Source organism: Myotis yumanensis, unplaced genomic scaffold (genome assembly GCF_028538775.1).
Source record: "Myotis yumanensis isolate MYYU_CA2020_CCGP unplaced genomic scaffold, mMyoYum1.0.hap1 SCAF_1, whole genome shotgun sequence".
Classification (NCBI taxonomy): domain Eukaryota; kingdom Metazoa; phylum Chordata; class Mammalia; order Chiroptera; family Vespertilionidae; genus Myotis; species Myotis yumanensis.
In genome coordinates this window covers 35142899-35169438 of record NW_027223752.1, presented here as the reverse complement: position 1 = coordinate 35169438, position 26540 = coordinate 35142899, and the positions used below count along the sequence as shown (strand labels likewise).

At 51.1% G+C, this 26540-nt stretch overlaps 1 protein-coding gene across 3 annotated transcripts in view; it reads right to left on the bottom strand.

Annotated features, from left to right (window-relative positions):
* The window catches only part of TMEM229B (transmembrane protein 229B), a 41368-nt gene extending 16113 nt beyond the window's left edge, over window positions 1-25255 (bottom strand). Inside the window, exons 1-2 of one of the 3 annotated variants that reach the window (XR_011470154.1) lie at window positions 25051-25255; window positions 18887-18928 (exon numbers count right to left, since the gene is read on the bottom strand). The gene's annotated coding sequence lies outside the window, so the exon portion shown is untranslated. Of the gene's footprint in view, window positions 1-254; window positions 18929-25050 lie in introns of those variants that run through there. The other 2 variants (XM_070403676.1, XM_070403680.1) reach the window with 2 other exon arrangements.
* Between the last annotated feature and the right edge of the window lie 1285 nt (window positions 25256-26540).

Genomic DNA, 26540 nt, shown 5'->3' with positions numbered 1-26540 from the left:
AGCAAGGAACATGGCCTGACACTGCTGGGCCCTGCCCGCCCATTCCCACCCTATTCTCCTCTGGGACTACTTCTTGATGCACAATTCCAGAAGGGGGCCCCGGAAAGGGGTTATGGGGGCCCTGGACAGGGGTTACGGGGGCCCTGGCAGGCCCTGGGACGGGACGCAGGCTCAGACCAGGACTTCCTGACCTGGTTCCACCCTGCCGAGGCCGCGAGGGCTGGCTCTCCCCAGGGAGCCTGTAACACACTCACTTATCACACCCTTCAGTGCGCAGCTCAGAACAGACATCAGGATCGCTGTCCAGGAGTGTCCTGGGTTCACCTTTGTCCTGGTGCCTGGTTGGGCGACCGTGCCATTCTCAGCAGCGTGGGCAAGCATTAGTCCCAGGGCTTAGCCGATCCTCGGCTAGTGGGCAGGTGGCTTCCATGTGTCCCTGGGAATAAAAGAGAAGATGTTCTTTAGCTTAAACTCTCCCCAGCTCCGAGCCACCGGGCCAGCCAGAGAAGCAGCCTCAAGGGCCCAGCTCCAGGCTCAGCACTAGACACTCGTCCTGTCGTCCTGTTCGCGCTGCCTGATCCCTTTCCTGGAACCGGCCACCTCCTCCAGGCTGGCCTGTCTGCTCGGGTCTGGTTAATCCAGCAACAAGAGCCCTGGATCCATCCCAAGTCACATCCCAAGCGGGGCCAGGACTCAGGACTTCTTTTACCACGAGGGAATGTGTGCTCACTCGTAAATCAGAGAGCGGATATAATCTTACAATCCAGCTCCATTCTTACTTAGCTTCAGCTTCTTACCTTCACCCTGTAGTGGGTACACGTGTTCCCAAAGCGGGGTCAAGAGCCCCATGGAGGGTAGGCACTGTCAGATGCTGGTTTTAGCATTTAGGGAGTTACAACAACAAGCACACCATCAAAATAGGTGCTAACCCCTCTACCCACAATCCCACCACCCTAATACTTAGTTCATTCTATTATTTTGTCATTATTGTTGTGGAGGCCTTCATATTAACATCTGCAACTGACAACAGCTGCTGTAACTCAACTTGACAACATCCCTGGCCATGTACGTTTCCAATAGATCCCTAGGACGTGACCGTTTGATAGAGATTCCCAGGTTTTTTGTTTTAATATGAAGGTGCTGAAGCTTCCCTGAGAACCCCTTAAACCAGGGGTCCTCAAACTTTTTAAACAGGGGGCCAGTTCACTGTCCCTCAGACCGTTGGAGGGCCGGACTATAGTTTAAAAAAAAACTATGAACAAATTCCTATGCACACTGCACATATCTTATTTTGAAGTAAAAAAACAAAACGGGAATACAATATTTGTATTTGCATGTGGCCCGCGGCCGTAGTTTGAGGACCCCTGCCTTAAATGACAGCACCATCGGCACAGGTCCAAGTACAGGTGTGGCACGGCCTATGGAAGGAGCACTGGCCACTCGGAAGCGGACAAGAATAATATGACTGGGGAGGGGGAGAGCAGAGGGCAGCTAGCGCCATCCCCCCTGGGTGGCCAAACAGGGTGGGCCACAGTGGGGCTACCCCCTGCTGACACCTACGGTCACCTTCCCCCTGCCCCACCCCAGGCCCTATGAGCAGAGGTGTCTCAGGCCTTTGCTCCCTAAGCTGACAACTTGCAAGAAGTGACAGGACAGGGGTTGGGGACCTGAAATCCATTGTGTGCACCTGTGCTGGTGGGTGGAGACGGTGTGCACCCCTGGGTCTCTCCCCTGCGCTGAGAAATGAAGGGCAGAGGCTGTGCTGGGCACTGGGCTCCTGGGCTCTGCCTCTGTCCCTCCCAGCTCCTCCACACACAGGAGCCTCCAACCCTGCCCACCCCTCAGCCTCCTCCCGGCTCCCTGCCTGCCTGATGGTGGGCAAGAGATCACCAAGGCACATACCTATCCCCTCGAGGAAGGGCTTTAACGGGGCATGTTCGACACCCCAGCACCACCATGACCCTGTGCCTGGGGAGTTCGAAGCCACCCCTGGGTACGGGCACGTCCCCTTCCCTGAGCCCTAAGCAGGCCACATCCACCGCACAAGTCGAAACCAAAACAGAAACAGGAACCAAAGCCCACATCCTGGCAGCAGAGCCTGCTGGTCGCTGAAGTCAGCCCTGGGAGCCCAGCCCACTGCTGGCTGAGGTACCACCCTGGCAGATGAAGCTGAGGCAGTCAGAGCAGGACACCTCCTGCTTCCTAGTCTTCCCCAGGGAGCTGGTGGGGGCTGGATGAGGAGGTGATGGTATAGTGCGGGGGGGCGGGCGGGGGGCGAGTCCCAGCCCCCTCCAGCACTTCCTGCCCCCTTTGAGTAGGTCCCAGGGTGCACAGAGTATTAGGCTCCTCTGTGGACTGCATGGCCTGAACCCGTTGATAGAGTACATGAATGTGTGAGGAGCCCTGAAAACAACGAACATGTGCGTAGAACTTAGACTTTTTGGAGTATATCATCTCGTGATTTCGCTGAGACTCCTGCGGGGAGGGCAGGAATTATCACCCCTCACTCCTATTTTAGAGATGGAAACACTGAGTCTCAGGATATTAAGAAATTGGGCCAAATCCACACATTTGATTCAAACCCTGGTCCTCAGGCTCTAGAGTCACCCCTCTCCCCATGCAGCAGGCCCTCAAAATGCTTTCGATCCAATCCCACTCTTAAGGCACATGTCTGCACTTCGTTAAGTGTCACCTACTTAGTCCATTCTGCAAGCTTCGTATTTGTAAACATACAGCCGAGTCTGTCCATACAGTTTTTCCCTGGACAGGCCAGGCGCTGCTAGGAGCCTGAAGAGGAGACCTCCACACGGTTTCAAGCCTCTCGACCTGCCTCCTCGACAGCCCACCGCACCCACTCCTCCTCCAAGACCCTGCTCCCACCTCACCCCTTTGACGATGATGCCATCTTCCCACAGTCCCCCATCGCCAATGTCCCCACAGGCCCTTGAACATCCTTCTGTTGAAACGTAATTTTCCAGACTGTTAAATTCCAGAGGGAAGGCAGGGGTGGGTGGGAAGAGATCAACCCAGGGATGTGTATGCAGATATGCATAAACAATGGACACAGACAATAGGGTGGTGAAGGCCTGGGGCAGGGGACGGGGCAGACTAGAAGGGGTCAATGGGGGAAGGAGGGGGGCATATGTAATATTTCAACAATAAATATTTAAATTAAAAAATAAATTTAAAACAAGAAACACTGCTCCATCTTTAAAATCATTATGTGTCTGTTTCCCCCTCCACAGAATGAATTCCAAGACCATGAAATGTCTGTTTGATGGCTAGAGACACACAAGGAAGAGAAGGGCCCAGCTAAATTCTTGGGGGATTGCACCATCCAGTTTTATTCACCAAACATAGTGATGGCTGGGGATCTCCTCTCATTTTCAGGCTAGCAGCACGGAAGGGCTTTCTCTGGAGATGAGGGAAGAAAGAAGGATGCTCATGCCCCTTTCTCCAGCTTCCCAAGAGCCATCACCTGGACTGAGCGGTGTGGATAGACGAGGTGGGTGCCTTGGGTCTAGACCAGGGGTGGGCAAACTTTTTGACTCGAGGGCCACAATGGGTTCTTAAACTGGACCGCAGGGCCGGAACAAAAGCATGGATGGAGTGTTTGTGTGAACTAATAGAAATTCAAAGTAAACATCATTACATAAAAGGGTACGTTCTTTTTTTTTTTTTTAGTTTTATTCGTTTCAAACGGGCTGGATCCGGCCCGCGGGCCATAGTTTGCCCATGGCTGGTCTAGACAATCCAAAAGACATGTCACTTGAGAAAGTCTGGGGCAGGATTGGAGCGTCCCAGGCATCCTCAGGGACAGTGCAGGCTCCAAGCTCAGGGTCAGGCCAGAGACTGACAATGCCTGTTCTGTTATTTCTGCAAGGGACTGGCCCTCTCAGAAGGCACATCCAGTTTTCACACAAGTGGGATTCATTTCCCAGAGAGGTTTACCCAGCGGCTGCTGGCAGGAAATTCCCTCTGCATCATTCTCTCTCCCCTCTAACTATGTAGGGTAAGCTGGGTTTGCAGGATTCAATCTCTGCTTCTCTGACGGGAACCTAAAAAACAAATCTAGCCCTGGCTGGTTTGGTTCAGTGGTTAGAGTGTTGGCCCTCTGACCGAAGGGTCGAGGGTTCGATTTCTGATCAAGGGCATGTACCTCGGTGGCAGGCTCGATCCCCAGGGCCCGGTTGGGGCAAATGCAGGAGGCAACCAATCGATGTGTCTCTCTCACATCCTCTCATCCACTCTCTCTAAAAAAAAATCAATGGGAAAATATCGTCGGGTGAGGATTAAATAAACAAAAGCAAGAAACAAACAAAAAACCAACAACAAATCTACCCCAACTCACCGCCCACATCTAAATGGCCCAGAACCTGAGACTGGAGCCAGGAAGCACACTACCCCTCTATCTCTCCCACTCTCCTCTTCCTTAACTCTCTCCCCAAATCTACTTCACCGCAGGTTCCCACGAAGGAAAGAGAAGCTGCCCCAAAGGGCCATTGCGAGCCCTCTGGTCACTCAAAGTCCTCCCAGCTCTTCCCATGTGACACAGAACGAATGCTTGTACTTGTCCTGTAGTAAGACCAGCCCCGAACACAAGTGGATTTGGCAACTTCCCAAACCAAGGAGTGACCACACTCAGCTACATATATAATTGGGGTTCCAATCCCCCTGGGGAGCGAGGAGGCCCAGGCCCTGGGGACCTGACTGGCACAGGCAAGGGGGGTGAAGACGGGATGGACTCCACCTGACCTTGCCTTCTACTCTGGGCCCGCTCCCTCAGGGCTCGGAATCAGGGTTTCCCTGTTGGCCGGACATCTCACCACCCTGCCTTCTGTCTCACCTGGAGGCCACCTGTCCTCTCTTCCTCCCCGCCTCCCCTCCAGGTCACTCTCACTTACATGGCCCTCCCATGTTCCCTCTGCATGAACCCTGACAGCCCAGTCCCTGTACCTCAGAGGGTGGTCTCTGGCCCCAGGCCCCTCTCTTGTCCCCCCGCTGCACCCCCCGCCCAACTCCTGGCACTGGGTAACTGCTGCTTGCTGCTTGAAAGGCTGGACAGCTGCTGGGCTCTCTAATTAGCTGCCTGGCCGCCGTCCCAGGGCGAGGCATGTGTTACTGTAAAGAGCTGCCTCGCCTCCCCTTCATCAATAATCCCCTATGCAGTTCCCATCAGGTGGCAGCTGAAGGGCCCTGGAAATCCTTGTCACATGAGACCAGCAAGCCTCCTCCTGCCAGCCGTGGTCTCACAGACTCGCTGACAAAGTGACCAGACATTTATTTATCTGGTTCTCCCTATTACTGCCATGTCCCCCACAGGTTACCCCACCACACCATGCCTTTGGGGCAATGGGGACCCACTCCCTCAATCGCCTCACCAGTGGAGGCAGAAACTGCACTATTCCATGTGATAGCCACTGCCTACAACTGGATATTTAAATTTTAATTAACTAAAAGTGGGTAATATAGAAAATTCCTTCCTCAGCTGCACTAGCCACATTAAGTGCTCAGCAGCTATGTGTGACTGGTTTCTACCATACTGGACAGTGTAGAGATAGACCATGTCCATCACCACTGGACTGCACTGCTCTAGGACTAACCAAGGGTGAGCAGAAGGCTGACCAACACACAGACCTAAGGCTGCGCTCCATTTCCTTGCTCTTGGAAATCCTTCCCTTTTGAACAGACACCCCTGCCCTGCCTCTTCCTCAAGCTCAGGCCACGTTAACCAAGGCTGCCACTGTGAGATGGAGGGAGGGTCAAGCCTTGTTCCATGACATGAAAGTCACTGTCCACTGTCTGAGGAATGACTTACCTCCAAGAGCCCAGGAGAGGGCCCTGCCTACTGGTGCATGGGGCCAGCCACTAGGTCTCTGGCTGTAACTCAGTCTAGGGATGCTGCTTGGAGTGTTAAGAACTCCACACCATTTATTGGGCATCTCCCATGTGCCAGGTCATCTCATTATTCCCTTCCACACATAGGTCAGTCACCTCAGCACGCCCCTCCACAAGGCTATGAGGCAAACATTAACTCTGACTTTATTCAGCAGGCAAGAGGAGCTCAAAGAAGTCAATGGGAGGGCCAGCACTTTTCCCCCCTACACCACTCAGGAGATGGGGGCATGTGGATGGACACTAAGAGACTTAATTTACCTATGGCAACAGGCCACCCACAGTTGGCAATAGGCTCTCATGGCAGACAGTCTCATGTGAGCTGCGCCTCCCAGCCTCCTCCGGTCCACCCAGGGGCTTGGGAGAGCCGCCTTCCAAGGGTCTGCTCATGAAGGCCCAGGTACTGCAGACATCCCATCAGAACCCCAGGAAGGCCCTAGCACAGATCAGCCTGGGACGGCGGTAGAGGGTCAGAACACAGACATGTGGCATTTATCCTGGGCAAAGAGGGGAGGGGCATGATCAAACTTCTGTCTTAGAAGGCAATCTGTTCCTCATCTCCGCACCCATGCTCTGGATAGCACGTGACATACAGTAGAGACTCAGTATCCATGGGTCAGAGGGCCTGGCCAAGAGGAGCCGAAGGGCAAGTACATTGGATGAAGGACTGAGGAAAGAGTTTTTCTGGGGGAGCTGTGATGAACGCTGTTTGCTCTACACTTGACCCCAATCCAACCGTCCCGTTCGCTAATGCCCTGCCAAGGGATTAGGGGTGAGCTAATTAACTGACACGCTAATTTTTAAGTTGATAATTTTGTATGGCCTGCGAATGATGTCATAAACACCAAATGGCCCTTGGCAGAAAAACAGTTCCCCACCCCTGCGTTCCTTTAAGGAATGGCACAGAGGAAACGGCAGCATTCACTGGGCTGGGCACTGGCTGCAGCCAGGCCCTCGCACCACGGGCCTTAGCCAGAAAGCCTGGCTCCTCACTCTATCTCTCACTGGACAGCTCCATCTACCTCTAAAGAAGTGAGCCTCGCAACATGCTCAAACTATGGCTCCAAACAGCACTTAGGCAAGAGTAATTAAAGGGAATGTTATCTCACTCAGTCTCTCATTAGCCACGTAATTAGACTGCTGAAAATAATTAACATTCCTTTTGACAAAGGAAACAGAGGACCCGTTACATTCATCAGGACAGCCTCAGAGCAGCCTCAGCGAGGCCCAGGCCAAGGAGAGAACTCCACCGCCCAGTCCCCTGCAGGACAGAGTCAGCATCCGGTAACGGCCCAGAGGCAGACGGGAGACCCGCCTGGGCTGGGCTCTAGGGCGAACTGGTGCACACGTGCCCTGATGTACACACTACAGATAACAATAACACTTGTACACAATCAGAGGAAAAGGACTTGAAGGAAACACATGGCTGTTTCTAGACGGGAGGCCAGGGCATATGCCTGCCTCCCCTAAGGCCCTAGAAAATGACAGAAAAGGCCTTTTCTAGGAAGAATAAATCCATTACCGTTCTAGAAAACAGGAAGGAATTATATGGATTCCCTGACGATGGACGGTAGATGGGAATAAACATGGAGAAACCACAACCATGACAGAATAATAATAATAATAATAATAGATACTCCTATAGCACATATGTATGCCAGACATTGCTCTAAGAACTTTGGCATATATTATCTCATTTAACCCCCACAAAAATCCTTTGAGGTAGAGAATATTATTATCCCTACTTTATAAATAAGACCCTGGGTCACACGGCTTTCCCGAGGCACAGAGCCAGTAAGTGTCAGGGCTGGGATGTGAACCCAGGCAGTGTAGCTGAGGGCTCTACGCTCAGCCAGGTGAGCAGCTCTGGGGGCTCCAACTCTGAAGCCTGCAGATCAGAGGCCCAGGAGGCGTCCTGAGTGGATGGACTCTCATTAGCCACGTAAATGGGCTTTTGTCCACAAGCCCACACTAATGAGGCCCATACCAGTGGTGGGCCGCTGACCACCTCTCCACCCAGGCTTGTGCCCTGGACACTGGGCTAGGGACAAAAACCAAACCTCGAAAGAAGCACCAAATTTAAGAACAGAAGCTCTAGCTAGAAAACAAAATGAACAAAGTTAACAGAATAAATTATTTTTAAAGGCACGATTAATAGCCTCTGAGGGGCAAGAAGGGCTACTGAATCCATGAAACAAAACAAAGCTATTTGCAGGAAAAACAGTAAAGATATTAGAAATGAAGGGACTATGCAGCGGTTAACTGGTTATCGCTGGATCAAAAATAGAGGAACTTCATTAAAATTTTTCTTTACATATTTCTATCTTTCTAAACTCCCTATACTGAACATAGATTACTTTTAGAATCGGAAAAAGTGTTTTTAAAAGCCCGAGGTAGGCCCGAACCGGTTTGGCTCAGTGGATAGAGCATTGGCCTGTGGACTGAAGGGTCCCAGGTTCGATTCCAGTCAAGGGCATGTGCCTTGGTTGCCGGCACATCCCCAGTAGGGGGTGTGCAGGAGGCAGCTGATCGATGTTTCTCTCTCATCGATGTTTCTAACTCTCTATCCCTCTCCCTTCCTCTCTGTAAAAAATCAATAAAATGTATATATTTTTTAAAAAGCCCGAGGTAGGTGCTCAGTAAGATTTGGATGCAAAGTAGTTGTTCTGCAAAGCAAAAGGGGGTGGATTCTAACCCCTCCAACAGCCCTTGGCCCTATCCAGGCTGGTCCCTAACTCACACCATCCGTGCTCCATCTCTGGGTCTCTGTGCACACGGTTCCTCTCCTGGAATGCCCTTGTCTCTCCTCCCTGTTTGCCGTACTTGCCTGTTCTTCAATGCCACTCAGATTAGCCTCATTAAGGAAAGGTCTCTGCATCCTGCCAAACCCACCCGACCCCTCCTGCCCCAAACTCCGAAAGGCACCTAATTCTCCAGGGACCTCTGGCGGAGCTGTCCTGTGGGGTCACAGGACTGAGGACTTTTACACCCTTTACCTTCCAGGGAGTCCAAGCCTTGTCTCCTCAACTCTGTGGTTGGCTCCTTAAAGACACCAAGAGGCACTAGCCCTCTCTTTATGCCCCACTGGGCTCCAATAAACCTGAGGCGCTTTCGCAAGAACATCCTCGTATGTCAGTTGAGTGAAGGACGAACGAGCTTCTGTTCCTGGTGGGAGTAGGAAGAGGAAAACTACTGTCGAAATGCCAGTATTCAACAGGGCTGTGCCCACCATCGCACACGGGCGAGGCCCTCGTAAACGATCCACCTGGTCCCAGACAGCTTTGCACTCCCACACCCGTGTGGGATCCAGAAATACCTGCAAACCCGGGGCGGGAGGTTGGAAAATCTAGGGGTGAAATGCTGATGAAGAGCAGCATATTTGCATGGTCTTACGGTATCTCCCATAGAATATTAGTAACAAGGGAAACCAGTAAATGCAGTGAAGAAACTGGATAACCCCTTGACCGAGTGATCCAACTTCACACATAAAGGGCAGATGGACATCCAGTGTCTCGGTGTAACATTCTGAAAAGGACGCACATCACCCTGTGTATCGCAGCCGGGAAGGCATAACCCACGGTCTACAGATGAGGCAACATCAGACAACTCCAAAGAGAAGGACATTCTTTAAAAAAAAGGGGGGGAGGGGGAGGCTACATTCTTCAAAAATGTCAATGTCATGAAAGACAAAGGAAGGCTGAGGACCTTTATAGATGAAAGGAGACAAGAGACATGACAACAGGATGTACTTTGGGCGCCCAGACTGGATCCTGTGCTGGGGAGGAAGCATGCTGTAAAGGACGCGACTGGGTCAATTGACAAAACCGAAATCCAAGCAGCAGATTGAAGTATCATACAATGTTCAATTCACTGCAGGTTAGATAAAACAACATCCTCTTCTTAGGAAAGCCACACTAAAATATTTAGAGTTAAAGGGCTATGATGTAGGCAGCTTACTCTTAAATGGTTCAAAAGAGAGAATGAGAGAGAGAGAGAGAGAGAGAGCACGCAAGGAAACACAAATGATAAAGCAAATGAGGCAAAATATTAAAAAGAGTGAATCTGGATAAAGAAAATATGGGTGTTTTGTACTATTCTGGCAACTTTTCTGTAAGTCTGAAATTAATTTCCAAATAAAAAGTTTGGGGGAATAACAGCAAACGAGCCCCTTCCATTAGACAGGGGTGGGGTGAGGGTGGAGCAGACATGAGGGTGAATCCAGGGAGGACACTGGTCATCACATGTCTGCACTGGACACAGAAGACCCAGCGCTGCCAAAGTGTCCCTCACGGACACATTTCTTCTTCCAACTTGGCCTCCTCCTCGTACTTCTTCATCAGTTCACGCCTTCCTCTCCCAACCAGCAATCTTCTAGGAGGCCTCCCTATGAATACCAGGATTGATTGACCTTTTGGGTCTATTCTTAGTTATAGTTAATATTTTCTGGAAATGTTTCAACACCTCTTTTGTCTACAAGCCCATCCTAATGAGGCAGGTTCTATTTATTAAGCCTTCTAGGTTTTATAAGGTCCCTCTCTCTCTCTCTCTCTCTCTCTCTCTCTCTCTCACACACACACACCATTCTGTGGCTAATACTACTCACACTGCCTGACTCTAGGCATTTAGGCCACATTCCTCCCTTCTGAGATCTCACGAAGGCTTTCTAGTTGGATGCCCCGTTTCCCACACCACCATCGCCATCGCCATCACCAGTGTAATCCCAAAGCAATCCCCCCACTCCACACACAGGCACGCCTCCCTCCCCCAGTCCACTGTCACAGCTGTGTGTGGTCACTTTTAACTCACAGACAGCCAGAGTCTCTTTAAGCAGCCTCACAGCGGGCTAAAGGGAATCACTTACTTATTAATTCAGAAATGCTTATCTGCATCTTCCATGCGCAGACGACGCAATGCTAGGTAGACTAGAGTACGGAAGCTGAAGCACCACCGTGGGGCTGGCTGTTTTTAACACAGCGGAAACACAAAATCTTGGAAATTAGACTGTACTATCTAATCCCAGAAAGCGAATAATAACAACTTACATTCTGACAGTGCCTTTTACTTGAGTCCTTTCAAGTTCATCTCCTTATTCATGCATGTTCATTCACATGTCCATTACATAATTAGAGTCTATGTCATGTTACCAGGTACATGCAAAGACCCCAGCCCTGGCCCCAGGGGGCTGGCGTTCTAAGTGGCCCTGGATGGCCCAACGGACACATGCTTAGGGTGCCACCCATGATGGGGCACCCAAGAAAACTATTTCAAAGAAGAGAAGATGAGAGAGCATCAAAAAGAGGCTCTGTGGCTTCACTGCGCAAGTACATTCTGTGGTTTCTAAAACGATGATTTTCTGTTATAACTTAGAACTCTATTGATACAGTTTTAATTACTTATGGGGCCCCGACCTGGTCAGCGCCGAGGGCTTCTAAGGTGTTCATCCAGCCCGCAGAGCAGAGGCTGCCATCCCAAATGCCAGCACGGGTCAAGCAGGCAAGTCAAACGAGTGAAGACCGAGAGCTACTAAGAAAGCAGGACTGATAGCACTGGGTGAGGGATGCACCGGAGGGGGCGAGAGGGAGGCGTGGTGGATGACACCTGACTTCTGACTTGGCAATGGCGGGGTCATCCCCTGAGAGCAGGACACAGGAAGAGGGGCTGGCAGGTCTGGGACCCCCGCAGCATGGAGCCGCACAGAGGAGCGGGCTGGGGAGAAGCGGGGAGAGGCACCAGCCAGGGCTGGCAGAGGATGCGGTGCTGTGAAGGGGCCTGAGGAAGGGCAGGGAGGCAGGACACCCTGGAAAGGACCCTGTCAGGGAAGAGGGGGCAGGAGAGTTTGGGGTGGTGGTCAATGCAGAAGCAAGGCAGACAGGGTGTGAAGAGATTTAGCAGCCGACCATTGGGGACGATTTAGGGGAGAGCAGGGACTGCAAAGGAAGGTGACTGAGACTCTTGAGAAATTTGCTTATGAAGGAAAGGAGAGAGAAAGCTGCTGGAGAAGGAGAGATGCCAGGGCTGTCCTTGCCCTCCCTCCATCTCTCCCCTCTCCCCCCCCCGCCCCGTTCCTTCTCTCCCAGGTAAGAGACCTCAGGATGTTCAAATGCTAAGAAAAACCACAGCGAGGAGCGCTTGTGGGTGGGACATGGACTGTGGGGTGCACACGGATGCTCTGGCCATCCTGAGGCACTGGAGGAGAGCACAGTGAGCCACAACCCCAAAGGCCAGAAGGACACGTGTGTCACTAACTCCCCCTTACAGATAGGGGACCCTAACATGCAGTGTTTAGGTCACATAAATATCGGGGCACTAGAACCAGACCTAGGACACAGATCTCCCAGTTCCTGGTCCTGGTCCTTCTTCCAGATCAGCAGTTCTCAGCGGGGGGACCCTCTCTCAGCCCCCCGGTAGGGAGGGAGTGCTCAGGGACTGCCGGACGTCCTCCAGTTCACACGAGCCCACAAAAGGACTCTCTCGCGTGACTTTAGGATGGTCCACGGGACAGTCAGGGGTGAAAAGCCCTTTGTAATTATCTGCATCTAGAGCCAAACACCCTTTCTAAAAGAAGCACAGAGGACTTTTTGCTGGGTTTTCACATATACTGAATTGCCCGGGAATGCCACTAGAGTACAAATCGAGGGGGTGCCGTACTTTATGTTCTTCGGAACTTTACCAAGAGCGGCTCCCGAGTTTGGAAAATCACACTGACGTCAGCAGCACCTCCCTTGGAATTTGAGTCACCCACACAACACACCTGTATCTTGTGGGTATTGAGGCTGCTACATTGCTAGTGATTCCACGCACAGGCTCAAGCATCTGACTCCTTCCTTCTGGCTTCCATGTAGTCACGCTCCAGCAAGTGTATATATTAAGACACAAGACATTGTGTAACTAACTTGTCCTGTATTTCTCTCTTATATTACCATTGAGGCATTTTATTGATATTTTTAAATTTATATAGGTAGGTAGGTCATGGTATCTAGGAGTTCTATTCAAGGTAATTAGGAGGCATGGCAAACATTTGCTAAATAAAAAGGGGACAGCATTCCACACCATGTACCCCTAGAAGCAAGAGAAACTGTGGTGTGAGGGAAATGCAGGAGGTGGTGTGCAGAATCGGAGTGGCTTCATGGGGCCAATCCCACAGGATAAACCCAGCGGTCTCGTACAGATGCCTACACGAAGCTCCTGGATGATGGGTCTACTGGCCATAGGGCAACTGCATGGGGCGTAAGAAAACTATTCAATTGGGCACCTTTGGGAAACTCCATTTCTATGATTAATTTAAATCATACCCTATCTCAGCATGTTCCAGCCTAAGGACACTGGGTAAAGGCCACACGTCCATCTGCAGGGACCAGGGCAATGGTAAATGGTTCAACGTCCAGAGGCGAAGATGTGCTTACCAGAAGTCAAAGCAATAGGAGCCAGGCCTGGGCTGGGGAATGTCTCCTTAATGGACGAGAAGATGAGTACACAGTTTGTAAGAGGATGCTTAAGGAAGTGTATTTATGGAAAATGCTCTATCGTGAGGAATTGTGGACAGGCGTAGGGATAGAGACACGATCTCAAAGGACCTCCAATAGGCTAAAAAGGCAGGCCAGATATACTCAGGGCTCAGATTCTGAGACGGGCTGGTTATTTAATGGTGGGGATAAGGAGGCATAAATTCCCATGGGCATGCCCATCACTGCCAAAGAGGGACGAAGGGGAAATAAATGTGCCCTTCAATAGCTAACTGACTCGTGTCTTCTCCATACGGAGAGCATAGGGGCCTGGGGAGAGAGGAAGGGGCAGCCTGCTGGCTTGGTGCACATGGGCGGGCTAGAGCGGGCTCTTCCACTAACACTCGCCACTCCTCTCCTCTCCTCTCGCTTTCCTCGTCAGAAAGTAAAGAAAACACTTTAGATTCCACCATTATACATTTTTCCATTGTCTTCATATTTTTCCAGGAACAATTGTATATTTAAAAAAATTTTTTTAAACATCAGGTCAAAGCAGCTGTAGGAATTAACAAACAGACAGACTCTCAAATGAGTAGCTGCATCGCTTCCCAGAAGAGAGTAGAGGAACCAGGCTCACTGGGGCTCCGAAGGCACACCCGCAAGGAGGAAGTGCATCCAGGAATCCGTTTACAAGTCCTTCTGGGGAGCTGAGGAGGCCAAGGGGCCAAGAGGGCCCACACCCATGAAATAGGGACACCAGCAGGTGCCTCCCTCCCCGAGGGCACACCAGTTCATCTCAGAGATGAGGCAATGGGAAGAGGAAAAGCCTTCCAGGATGAAGAATCATGCAGGGCCAGGACTGACTAGGGTGAAGCAAGAGAGCCATTTGCTTCAGGCACAAAATTTAAATTTAACAAGAAAAGCTTAGTAATCAAGATATATGATAGTGTAATGCAATATTTTACAAAATCAAATTGGTCAGGTAAGGTGCAGGCTGTAGGTGTACTGGAACCAGGGCCAGGATTAGGGCCAGGCCGATGAGGCAGGTCAGGCGAGGTCCTGTGATGTTGAAAGCGCAGCACATCACGAAGCCCTGTCCCACCCCTGGTGCCAATCACGCCTCTGTGAGAGACAAGGCACAGCACCCTATCCGAAACCCTTGCAAGTCAGGATTTTGTTGTTGTTGTTGATCCTCACCCGAGGGTATGTTTCCATTGAGTTTTAGAGAGAGTGGAAGGGAGGGAGAGAGACAGAGAGAGAGAAGCATGGATGTGAGAGAGACACTTCGACTGGTTCACTGGTTGCCTTTCACATGAGTCCCGAGTCCCGACCAGGGCCAGGGATCAGGGATCAAGCCTGCAACCAAGGTACTTGCCCTTGAAACCCGAGACTCTTCAGTCTACGGGCCAACGTTTTATCCATTTAGCCAAACCAGCTAGGGCTATAATTCAGGATTTTTTTTAAAGGTAATGTAGAGTACATCTCATAGATTTCATAGTCCCATTGCAGGGTGTGGGCAGGAAACCCCTTCGACCCCCCATCAAACAAGTGAATATTCACACTCCACAGAATAGACAACCAGGGGCCTCACATTAGTCCAGGTCAGGTTTTGCCGTCACACGAGTTAAAGAAAAGCTTTCCGTTTTAGACCATCGTGGATTTTGAAAATATAGACAAAGGAGTATGAGTCTTCATAGCATCACATCAGTTTTCTTATAGAAAAAAGGCAGCAGATTAGACCCAAATCATTTGTTATAAACTTATGCAGACAAGACAACTGCAAAGTCCTCCCCAGTGATCCTCCAGAAGAAGGCAATTTCTAAAAGTTGGTCAAGCCCAGAGCAGACTTACAGCTGCATTTCCCACCAGCCAACCAACGGCTATTATTAAACACCGTCTGTGTGTCAAACCTTGTACAGAGTCCTGGGCGGTACTAAGACACACAAGACGCAGTTCCAGCCCTCAAGAGCTTAAAGGTAGTAGGGACAAGAAGGGAAACACAAACCGTAGAATTCTGACAACTGAAAGGAACTAATCCACACCCATACTTTAGAAATGATGAAGCCAGGCAGTTAACGGCAGAAGGAGAGCAGAATCTGGGTTAGCTAACTGCCCTATATTATATATATTTTAAAAAATCTATTGATTGATTTGAGAGAAAGGTAGAGAGAGAAACACCAACTTGTTGTTCCACTTATTTATGCATTTATTGGTTGCTTCTTGTATGTGCCCTGACCGAAGATCGAACCTGCCACCTTGGCATATCGGGACAAGGCTCTAACCAAGTGAGCTACCGGGCCAGGGCCTTCACTGCTCCTTCCATGTGCTTCTTGCATAATCATTGCCAAGGTAGGGATGAAATTACAAGAGGAGTAGAAGATCCCAGCTCAAGTAGTTTGGGTCAAATGTACCTTTGGAGCAAAAATGGCCTCTGACTTTAAAAGGAACTTGTGTTTGGGGAGCCAGCAAAGCAGATGAGGGCCGTCCGGGCAGGAAAATGATGAGATACAGGGTGGGCATGTGTGTGGCAGCTCAGCCAGGCATGTGGATTAGTCTCTAGTAAAGGGCACAGAAGGCGTTGGGAAAGCAGGGAAAACCTATGCAGGGAGAACTTAAATGCCAGGATGGAGAACTGATGATTACGTCTTAAGCAGCATTTCCCAGTCATTTGCCTCCCGCTCCATGAGTGGTCATGGCTGCCCACCACCCTTGTGGGAAGAGCTGGAGTGTAGTGGTTTCAAACCGTACACTCTGGGGTCAGAGTCTTTCCATCTGAACCCAGGCTCTGTGGCCAACTGTGACTTTGGACAAGCTGCTTAACCTCTCTTTGCCTCAGTTTACTGGTTTGTAAAATCAAGACCATGCAGGTGCCTCTCTCATGAGGGCTGAATGAAAGAGCATGTTGATTGTACTGAAAATAGTACCTAGTATTCTAAGTACTCAATAAAGGTTAGATATCGTTAGACTTTTTATTTAAGTTAAAATTTTAGTTAGGTATATACTGTAGGCTTATCCTAAGCAACAATATCCAAGAAATCATGGGCTTCTCATGACAGTTATGGCTTTGATGATACACATATAACAAGAGGTTAAATCAAAAGTGTTCACTAAGGGACCAAGTACAATAGGTCTGAAGCTCCCAGGCTGGCAAAAGAGGCTTCCACAGGACCAAGAAACTTGATGCCTGACCCTACAACGGGGAGAATGGGGTGGACTGGCATCTGACCATCACCTCAAACACCCAAGGTATGAGACACAGCCTCGCCACCCGCTATTGGAGGAGCCGAGGGAGATGGCTGAGCTGGGGGGTCAGCCTGCACACCCAGGTTCACTGTGCCAGCAAATGTGTGATCGTTTCCTTGGACTTACATGGGCCACCTGCAAGAGAGGCCCCCTGTCCAAAAGGGCCCCTCAGACAGACTGAAGGACCTTAGCTGAAATAGGCCGAAGGTGAATCTCTAAATTTTAGAGGCTAAGGAAAGAAAAATGATTTAGAATAAAGGATATTTTGCTCTTTTCAAGTCAAATGGAAGTGAATGATCCCAGCAACTCGTGGTGGGGAGATATGTCTGAGAAACTATGAACTTGGCCAGAAGAGAAAGAATTGGGGGAAGCATGGAACAGACTGACATACCTCGAGGTGGGGTTGGGAGGACAAGAAGAGATTAAACCAACAAACTTATATACTTACTAGAGGCCCAGTGCACAGATTTGGGCACCGTCGGCCTGGCCTGCGGGAATGGGCCAAAACCAGCTCTCCGACATCCCCCAAGGGGTCCCAGATTGTGAGAGGGCAGTTCTCGGGTGACGCACCCTGGAATCGGGCTCCCTCTTCTCTGGTTCCAGGTGCATCACCTGAGAACCTCAGCTGCCAAGTCACCAGAGCTCAGCAGCTCCTGCATTGAGCGTCTCCCCCCTGGTGGTCAGTGCACATCATAGCTACCGGTCAGACGGTCGGCTGGTTGCTTGGGTTTTTATATATATAGATACGCATTGCCCATGGACACAGGCAATAGGGTAGTGAAGACCTGGGGGTGGGGGGGGTGTAGAAGCTGGGAGGAGGGAAAAAGGTGGGGAGGGGATATCTGCAATACTATCAACAATAAAAAATATATTTTTAAAAAACACACCTCTGTTGTATTTTTTATATGGGCAACAAATAAACACACAAACAAACAAAAAAATAAATAAATACCTCCAGGCCCAGGAGGCGAGAAGCTGGGAGACAGCAGTGCTAAGCCAAGTGAACCCTTTTCTGTCCCTCCCAGCCCACTGGCAAAGGACTGGACACATGAAATACTGAATTGTGACTTATAGTGATCACAGGACCTTCTACTGCCTGAGAATGTCCATAAAGGTATGGGGACTGATTGAGTTTTCATCCCAGGACAGGGAAAGGACTAATCCTGCTGAAAAAACATAAAGGGACAGTAGAAGACAAAATTAAGTCACTTTATGAACACATCCCAATGAGTCATGTTTCTTTACACTAATTAGAAACATAGTTATTAAAATGGAATGTTTGTCCCTGTACCAACTAAAATCATCTCTCACATTCCCACTGGTATAGTAACCACCATTAGAAATAACTGGTGTAGGGCAATAAGGAACTAAGGAAAAAAGCAAGGCAGGCAGGGGCAGAAAAGATTAGTTTGGTGGGTTCAGTGGGAACGCATTTGCTCCTCAACTCTGAAAATGATGAAATAAAAATAGAAGTGTATCCATGGATAGCAGAACCCAAGAATCCTTGGACAAATGGCTTTGTTCACAGGGAAACCCAGGGGCCCAATGGCATATACGGAGAAGCTGTGACTCCCTGGGTTCCTAAAATGAGTTTACAATACGATTTTGCTCTTTTAGGCCAGAGCAACGCCAGCAGAGAAGAGGCACGCTCTCAGGACACTGAGTCACCTGGGAAGCATCAGCCAATGTCCCCGAATCCTGGAGCCCTGGAGGGATCTGGAGCCAAACCAGGCCCTGGAATCTGCCCAGTCCAAGTGCAGAATGTAAAACACACCATTGCACAACTTCCCTGCTGCCTTCGCTGGGGCAGTCAGAACGTGCAGGGGGACAGGGGGGTGAAGTTGAAGTTTAAGACAAGATACAAGGGGTGCTTGCTCCCCATGGTTTAGGAGATGGAGAGTACACACCTCGCCGCTGCCCTGTTTAAACAGTCAGGGGAGGAATTTCCTGACCCAGACCCCTTTTGCAAGAAGGTACTTACTCCAGCTCTAACTTTGCCCCTTAACTTCCAATTTGGCTTGTTTCTTCTGGGGTTTCTCCTTCAACCCAACCTCTGTTTCCCTAGCTCTGTCTTCTGAGTTATTCCCTGAGTTGGGACCAAATCAATCAGATTCTACTGCATCATCCAGCATTATTGTGCCAACATTCTTCTTTTACTAATAAAGAAACTAAAGGACTCATGTCACGTGCCTAGAGTCACTGAGCTGAGACCGGAGCCCAAGTCCCCTAACCCCTAGCACAATACTCCATAATACACCATCATGCTAACTCTCCAAGGGGGCCAGCTCACCTCCGCCAGGCCACCACCTCAACCTTCACTCTTCTTCCACAAACACCTCAAGACTTGCCTGAAACAAACAGGATGAAAGAGATGAGAATCATCTCAACGAGCTAGCTGGTCACCCTTGAATAGACTAACCAGGGACCACAAATCCTTTCTCAGAAGAACAGGATAGTCTGCTGTACTCTGCAGAGTGTACCTGGGACCCAGAGTCATGATAGGTCTCCATAGCTGAGACCTATAATAATGGGCAGGGGAAGGCCCAGAAATTAGGTTGGAGGATGAGGACTGGAGTCAAGAATTTGAAAAGATAAGCTGCGATGACTAGTGACTGAAGAGTGACAGAAAGAAAAATGCAGCCCAGAGAGCCTGTTAAGCAAGAGAAAAAAAAATTGGCATCAAAATGAAATGGGGTTTATGAGATACATTCTATTCTCCTTACAGTAACTCCCAGGCCATCTGGTCTACTTCCTCTTGCAGAGTACTGACCTCTCTCTTCTTCCCGGACATTCACTGGGGTGTTCAAATAAGAATCTGGAATTCCAACTCCTTTTAACTAGCTGTGTTTAATCTACATAAGCCCTCCTTCTTATCGTTTAACTAACACTACCTCCACTTTTGCCTTCTTCCCAACATGCAATTCATAGAACACAATGGAATCAGGCAGATCCCAGTTCAAATCCCAGTTTAGACACTTGCTGCTGTGTGACATGTGCGATCATTTTAACTTTCAGAGAGCCTCCGCTTTTCTAGCTGTAAAATGGGGACAAATAAGTAGCTATCTCATTGCTATGAAAGAAGAAGAACATATATCAAGTGCTCAGCCCAGTGCCTGGGGTATAACAAGTATCTGATAAGTATCTGTTATTGCTAAGAGCACTGAAACCTGCTGAAGCTCCGTCTGTGGAATTAAGTCTTAGAAGGCTGAAATGGGTTGTCCAAGGTTACACAAGTGAGACAGGAAGGAATCCCAGATGTCCTCATTCCAGAAGCCTTTGCCACCTATCCGCTCCTACACAAACAACATCATTGCCCAATGACCTAGAAATCTGGGTATCTGATCACATCCTAGTACCACAGCTGATTAATAGGCCCTCACCATGTTCTAGAAACCATGCAGGCTATATGGAAGCGTTAAGGCTTGTACAAATCAAGGTAGGAAAGTCATCTCCTGTTATGGCTGGCAAAAACACACTTAAAATACAAAAAAATGGCCCGGCCAGTGTGGCCTAGTGGTTGAACACTGACCTATGAACCAGGAGATCACGGTTCAACTCCGGGTCCCGGCATATGCCTGGGTTGCAGTCTCAATCCCCAGTAGGGGGCGTGTAGGAGGCAGCCAATCAATGATTCTCTCTTGTCATTGATGTTTCTCTCTCTCTCCCTTCCTTTCTGAAATCAACAAAATATATATATTTTTTAAAAAGAGAGAAGTGTGTGTGTATATATATATATATATATATTTTTTTTTTTTTTTTAAATCTGGAGCTGTTGCCCTGGCCGGTGTGGGTCAGTTGGTTAAGTGATGTCCCACTGAAAGGTTTATGGCTCGATTCCTGGTCAGGGCACGTGCCCAGGTTGTGAGTTCGATCCCTGGTTGGGATTCATATGGGAGGCCACTTCGATGTTTCTCTCCCACATCAATGTTGCTCTCTCTCTCCCTTCCTCTCTCTCAAATCAATAAAACATTTTTTTTTAAATCTAGAGCTGCTGCTTGCTTGTGTAACAATACTGGTACTTCTTGTCCATATTTAAGAAGGTAGATGAAAGTAAGACCAATGCCCTGGCTGCCTTATTCCTAGCTTTGGAAAGGCACTTTTGATTGGGAATAAGAGGGAGGGAGACCCGAGGGACCAAAAACTAAAATGGGGTTTGGCTAAGGACAGCAGTACAAAAGAAGATGGGGATAGCAGTGGGCAAAATACAGGCCCCTGCCATTGCTCCAAAGAATGGCAGTCATTGTCTACAAGGTGGGCTTCTTGCTGCAGCAGGGCCTGTCCCTCCATGGACGGTACAAGCCACGAAACCATGAAGCGCAGGAAGCACATTTATCTTGAAGCATGAATCACCCTCAGAAGCCCAGAAAAGAATCCTCTCTTTGTGGCCCTTCCATCTCCTTTTTGGCTGGCGTCCCTCTCTCCTCGGGCTGGTGTCAAGGCCTTATGAAAACGCAGGCTGAGTGACCTTTCTGATAGAAATGAAACATTCCAGAAACTCATGTGACGGGGTCTCTTAAAAACGGAAAGGAAACAATGAATGAATGAACCAGCATTTGTCATTCACATCCAACCACGGAAGCAGTCAGAAATGGCTAGTGCGCCCTGACTGCAGGGCGCATGGAGTGGGAAGGAATGGCAGAAAGTGCACTTTCTGATGACGCCCTCCCCCCCCCCCCCACCGCCTCAATCTATTACATTTCCCTACATTAAGTTACTATTTGACCACACAGTCTTGTTTGTTTTTTTTAATCCGCCATGCTTCTAGAGGATGGAGCAGCAGGGAAGTGCAATCTAAGGACATGTCCATGCAGACCGTGTGCTCGAACGTCAAGGATGCTGTCCCTTCTACAATACCAGGCACATTGGGAGCCAAGAGCCCTGCAAAGATATCAAAGTCCCTGCTGGGGAGCCAGCAGAGTAAAGGAAAATGGGGAGCTCCATGTTCAGAAACAGCACTTGGCAACGACTTTGGTTACTCCTCAAATTGTCACACTGGACTGTGACCGACCCCAAGGTAGAAGCACCAACATCAGCGGAGGGTGGGAAGTTACCTTTCAGAGCCATCCTTCACAGGAGCAGAGGGCCACGCCCACTCTGTGACCTCGACCCCACTGAATTATACAGAGGGGAGCTGATGTTAAAATGAACCTCGAGGACAGCCTCAGGGGGGAAGAGAGCGGGAGTCCAACCTGCAGGATGGAGGAGAGCAGAGGGGAGGGAGCAGGCCTCCTTTCGCCTGGGAAGGTGACAGATCACTTATTCTGCCTCAGCTCTATCCATGGATGTGAGTTGCAGGGGTGAAAACCACACCGTTTCCTTCTATCACAGCAGCAAGGAGCTCCCCACAGCTCAACGTCCCAGGCCGACATCTATCCGAAACCAAGCACCTGGGTGCCTAAATTCTAACAGCCCGTAGAATGAACGAAAAAGCATAACCCCTGGGTCTCTTCCAGTGCTTGAGTCCAAACATTCTGAAATCCCAGGAAAGGAAAACTTCCCCAACACAGACATTCAGTCAAACCACAGCCAGTGAGCTAACTCTCAGCGTGACTCAGTTTCCCTCCAAGGAAATCGTAAACAAACGTGCCAGCTCCTAGTCCTTCCCCAGAAATCAGCTTACACTTGCCTTTTCAAACACAGAGCCTCTGATTCCTGAGAGGTGGCGGTGGAGAAAGCAGGAGACCTGACCAGAAGGGCGGACTTGCTTCCTGCTCGGAATCCCTTCCAACATTCCCTCCTCGGCCAGGTGTCGCCACAAAAAGCGCGGAGAGTTTGCCAAGTAAGAAATTACCCACCCCTTAAAAGGAATGTTCCTGCAATGAAAAAATAAAACCCCAACAGCCTTGTCTGTAAACTGGGGGGGGGGGGGGGGGGGGGGGGAAGAACAGTAAAGAGATACAAATTTGAAAACAGCCTGGCTGTTGTTGGAGGGTTAGATTTCCCTTCCCTCAAGGACAGCCAGATCTTCTATGGTTGCTGATAACACCAAGCAGCTTCACTTTACTGCCCTCACCCAGGTCTCAGCTTCTAATATCTGTGTCCCCAACGTCCTCAGACACCCTGCTCAGAGCTTGGATGGTGACTGTCCCTGCTGTCCAGACTGGACACCGTCTGGGAAGGAGCTCTAAGACATCTGAGAGCAGAGGCAGACACAAAAACACTTGCTGCCCATGTGCCACTCCAGCGCCTTTCTGATGAAAAACTATACTTTTAAAAACCAACACTGAGCCTTCCCTATCACAAAAGCTGTAATTTAGCCCTTTCCCCCCAAAATGACACCTTTCCCTTTAGAGACAAGATGTAATTCCGATACAAGTGAAATAAAGACAGTGTAAGGCTCCCTAACTCATTTGACATCTTTCATTCAATGACCTGAGGCTCTTAAATCACTTTATAAATGTAAAAATTCACACCTCATCGCTTTAAAGGAGGGAGTCAGAGGAAGTATCATTTTCCCATGTTACAGTCAGTACATTTGAGGAACAATCCACGGAAAATCCCCTTCTCTTATCTTTGGGGGTAGAGGGGTCAGGACTCCATATCATTATCCTCGAGTTACAGTCAGTACATTTGAGGAACAACCCTCAGCTCTAAATAAGTAGCTTGGGACAAGGCCTATGGGGGTGGGGGGGAGCTGAGCAATATCCACCCTGCCCATTTAGAGGGGAAAGGGCCCTCGACGTGGGACTGGTGGTGCTCTCTGGCCTAGAACCTGCATCTGACTTTAGCCACAGTTCCAGGACCACAGAGCTACAGCTCAGGGGACTTCTTTCTCTCCTGCTGCTCCTTAGTGGTCCTGAAACTCCTGGACCTTTAAGTGACCAGTTATTTCGCTCCAAGGATCAGATGAAATACATTGGTCCAGCCCCCGCTGTCTCCCACTTACCCATCTCTGTCCCCAAATACAAAACCTTGTAGAGGGGGGCCAAGCCTCATCTCCGCCCACCCCTCCATGCTTCTCTAGACCAAGATGTCCTGCAGGCCCCCCACCTCCCCCCCGCCCACTCACTTGTATCATTAGCTCATTCACAGGAGCAGGCAGGAGAGATGCCCAGCAGACCAGCTACCCCTCCTACCCCTGCCCCAATACCTTCTGTCTCCACAGGCGAGCAGATGTAGCTCCGCCTTGCAACCAGGGGGAAAGCCCAACTCTCAGAGGGCTATCCTTTCTGAGGGACAGAAAGGCAATGGGCAGTCCTGCCACATCATAGAAGCCCATGGTCACCTGCAAGCGGCTTGGAGCTGGAGGTACCTCATTCCTGAAGACACAGATCAGGGACCTGGGACCTGGGACCTGGGACCTGGGACCTGGGACCTGGCCCATTGTTTTTCTAGAGAGAAAGACACTGTACCACCCCCAGGGCAGGCCATTCAGCCCTCCCCTTGATCCTTCTTCCTGGTTACACAAAGACAGAACCCAGGCCTCCTGATGACCCAAGTCTGAAGGCCAGAGTAACAGCTCATTTGTTACTAAGTGCTCTGAACACAATAGAATTGATGAGCAGAGCCCCCAAGGTTACACTGGCCCGGATCTCCCAGGGTCCCGCTCTTTCCCCCCTGCGGGGGCATGAAGCAGCATCGGAACCACCTGCCACCCTAGGCTCTGTACCTGAGGCAACTAGACTTCCCCCCAAGGAAACTGGAGACAGAGGGAGACATAGTCCTGAAAAGGAAGGGAAGGGGCCAGTTCTGCCTGGGCATACACAGAAAGAGGGGAAGACAGACACCTGGGAAAGAGGCCAGCGTCTCTCTGCCCTTGCCATGAGCAGGGAGGGATGAGCGGTCTTCATCTCAGCCCTGCACCTCCCACCGATGACCGGAGATCAGAGAGGGCAGAGAGAGAGCTGGCAGCCAGGAGGCTGGGCCGGGCCCCAGGGGGTGCACTCCACCATCACCGAGCTTTTCCAAGCCCCCCGGAGAGAAGGCAACAGGGTCATTTTGGACGGTTTCCTCTCCTTCTGCAAAGTCCTCAGCCTCAAACTAAGGAGGGTCTGTGGTTTCCACTCCCAAGCACTGGCTCCCTAACTTCCACCAGACTGGCGCCCCCCTTTGCCCTCCCGAGGTGGCCTCGTGGGGTGCTCTCGGCCCGGAGGAAGGGGGTGTCAACCTTCTGCAGCCAGAGCTCCCCGTCCGGCCCCTTCCCCTAGCATCTCCTCCATGCCCCTTTGTTTTCCGGCGGGGAAAGTTGCCAGCGTGCACCCCTTCCCCAACACGCCCCCCTGTGCGCCCATCCCCCTCCGGGAATCCAAGCCCGGGCGCACCAGCTAATCTGCCGCTCGCTGTCCGGCCGGGGCAGCCGCTTCGAAACCGAAAGCAAAGAGGAAGCGGGACGGGGCAGCGCCCCCAGCCCGGTCGCCCGGTCTTCCCATCCCCACCCCGCGCCCGCACCTCCTCACTCGCGCCGGCCGCCCCTCGAGGCCACCTCTCCGGGAGGCGGAAAGGCCTCTCTGCGGGCATCGGGGGCACCTACCAGTGCGGGGCCGGGGCCGTGGGCCGCGGGCAGGGCAAGGCTGGGCCGGCCGCGTGCGGGCAGGTGCGGCCAGGAGCGGCCAGGAGCGCCGTTTCGCCGGCTGGCTCCCGCTCCTCCTCCCGCGCCCGGACTGGGGCGCTCTCCTGCGCCGCCCGCTCCCCGCCCCCACGCCGGGCGTGGGGCTCCCCCCGCGCCGAGTGGCCGGCCGTGCCTCCCCCACGCCGCCGGCCTCCGGCGCCGCGCCTAGTCCCGCATTGTGTGCCGGCGCCCGCCGCGGGGCCGGGAGGCTGCAGCCGCCGCTGCCCGGGCCGCACGGAGCCCCCGGCGGCGGCGGCGGCGGCGGCGGCGGCACTCACCCATAGTACGGATGCGAGGCGGACTGCACATGCTCGCGTCTGACAGGCGCCCGGCCGCCGGCCCCGCTTAACTCCTTGCTCGCCTGTCGGCCGCCGGGTGCGCTCCCTCGCCGGCCCCGCCGCCTTTTGCAGCCGGGAGTCAGCCGCGCCGGGGGCGCCAGGAAGCGCGCCCTCCGCCGGGCCGCGGCGCAGGTGGCCGCAGCGCAGAGCTCCTTGGCCCTGCAGGGCCCCCTGCTACACGTATTTGAGGTGTTGCAGGAACCCGGAGGAGAGGACTGCCTCCCAGCTCACAGGAGTTGTGGGGACTGCATGCACAAAATCCACGGTAGGTATCCTGCAGGCCCTCCTACCCGAAGGCCATGACCCACTGGGTGCCAACATTACGTTCTGTGCAGTTCATCCATGGAAACAGACCCATTTTCAAGGTGGAAAAACTGAGGTCTATGGAAGTTAAGGAATTCACCTAAGGCACATTCTGATCTTCCAACGTCCACAGTGTGATTTACAGCAAAGATTAAACAAGATATTTCTGAGGTCAATCTAGATTCTTGTGTTGGAAGGTAGAAAATCCTGGATGTCATCTGGAAAGCCTGGAGATTCTGGAATGTGGACGGTGGGGAATCCTGACAGAGGGCCCTGACTTGAGACAGGCCCCTCTGATGGGTCCTAGGTGAGGTCCTGCAAAAAAGCTGAGCAGGGAGTGGGAATGCAACCCAACCCATGTCCCCACGCCAAGCCTGAGTCCTGGTACTGGGTGCTGCAGCCAAGAGAAAGGGACATTTTTTTAAACGTATAAGGCTTTGTGGGTGTCCTTTTGTAAACAAGCCATCCGGAGGGGTGCCCTTTTCCAGTTCTTACACAAACCCTATGTGTGCCAAGGGCCTGCTCTGAGAGGTCTGACCGCCACTTCTCTCCTAGCTGTCTCCCCTTTGTATTGCGTGCCACAGTGACAAGGAGTTCTCAGAGGTCTAAGGCTGCATGGAGTCTTCCAAGAAACGGAACCTGAGGTTCATCCAGCTGGTCTTACCCCACTCTGGGTGAGAAGCTGGGCTGCTTTCCTACTGTCTGAACCTAATCCAATCCTATGTCTTCCTCTAATTGCCTGATGGGGCCCTGGGTCTTCCATCAACCTCC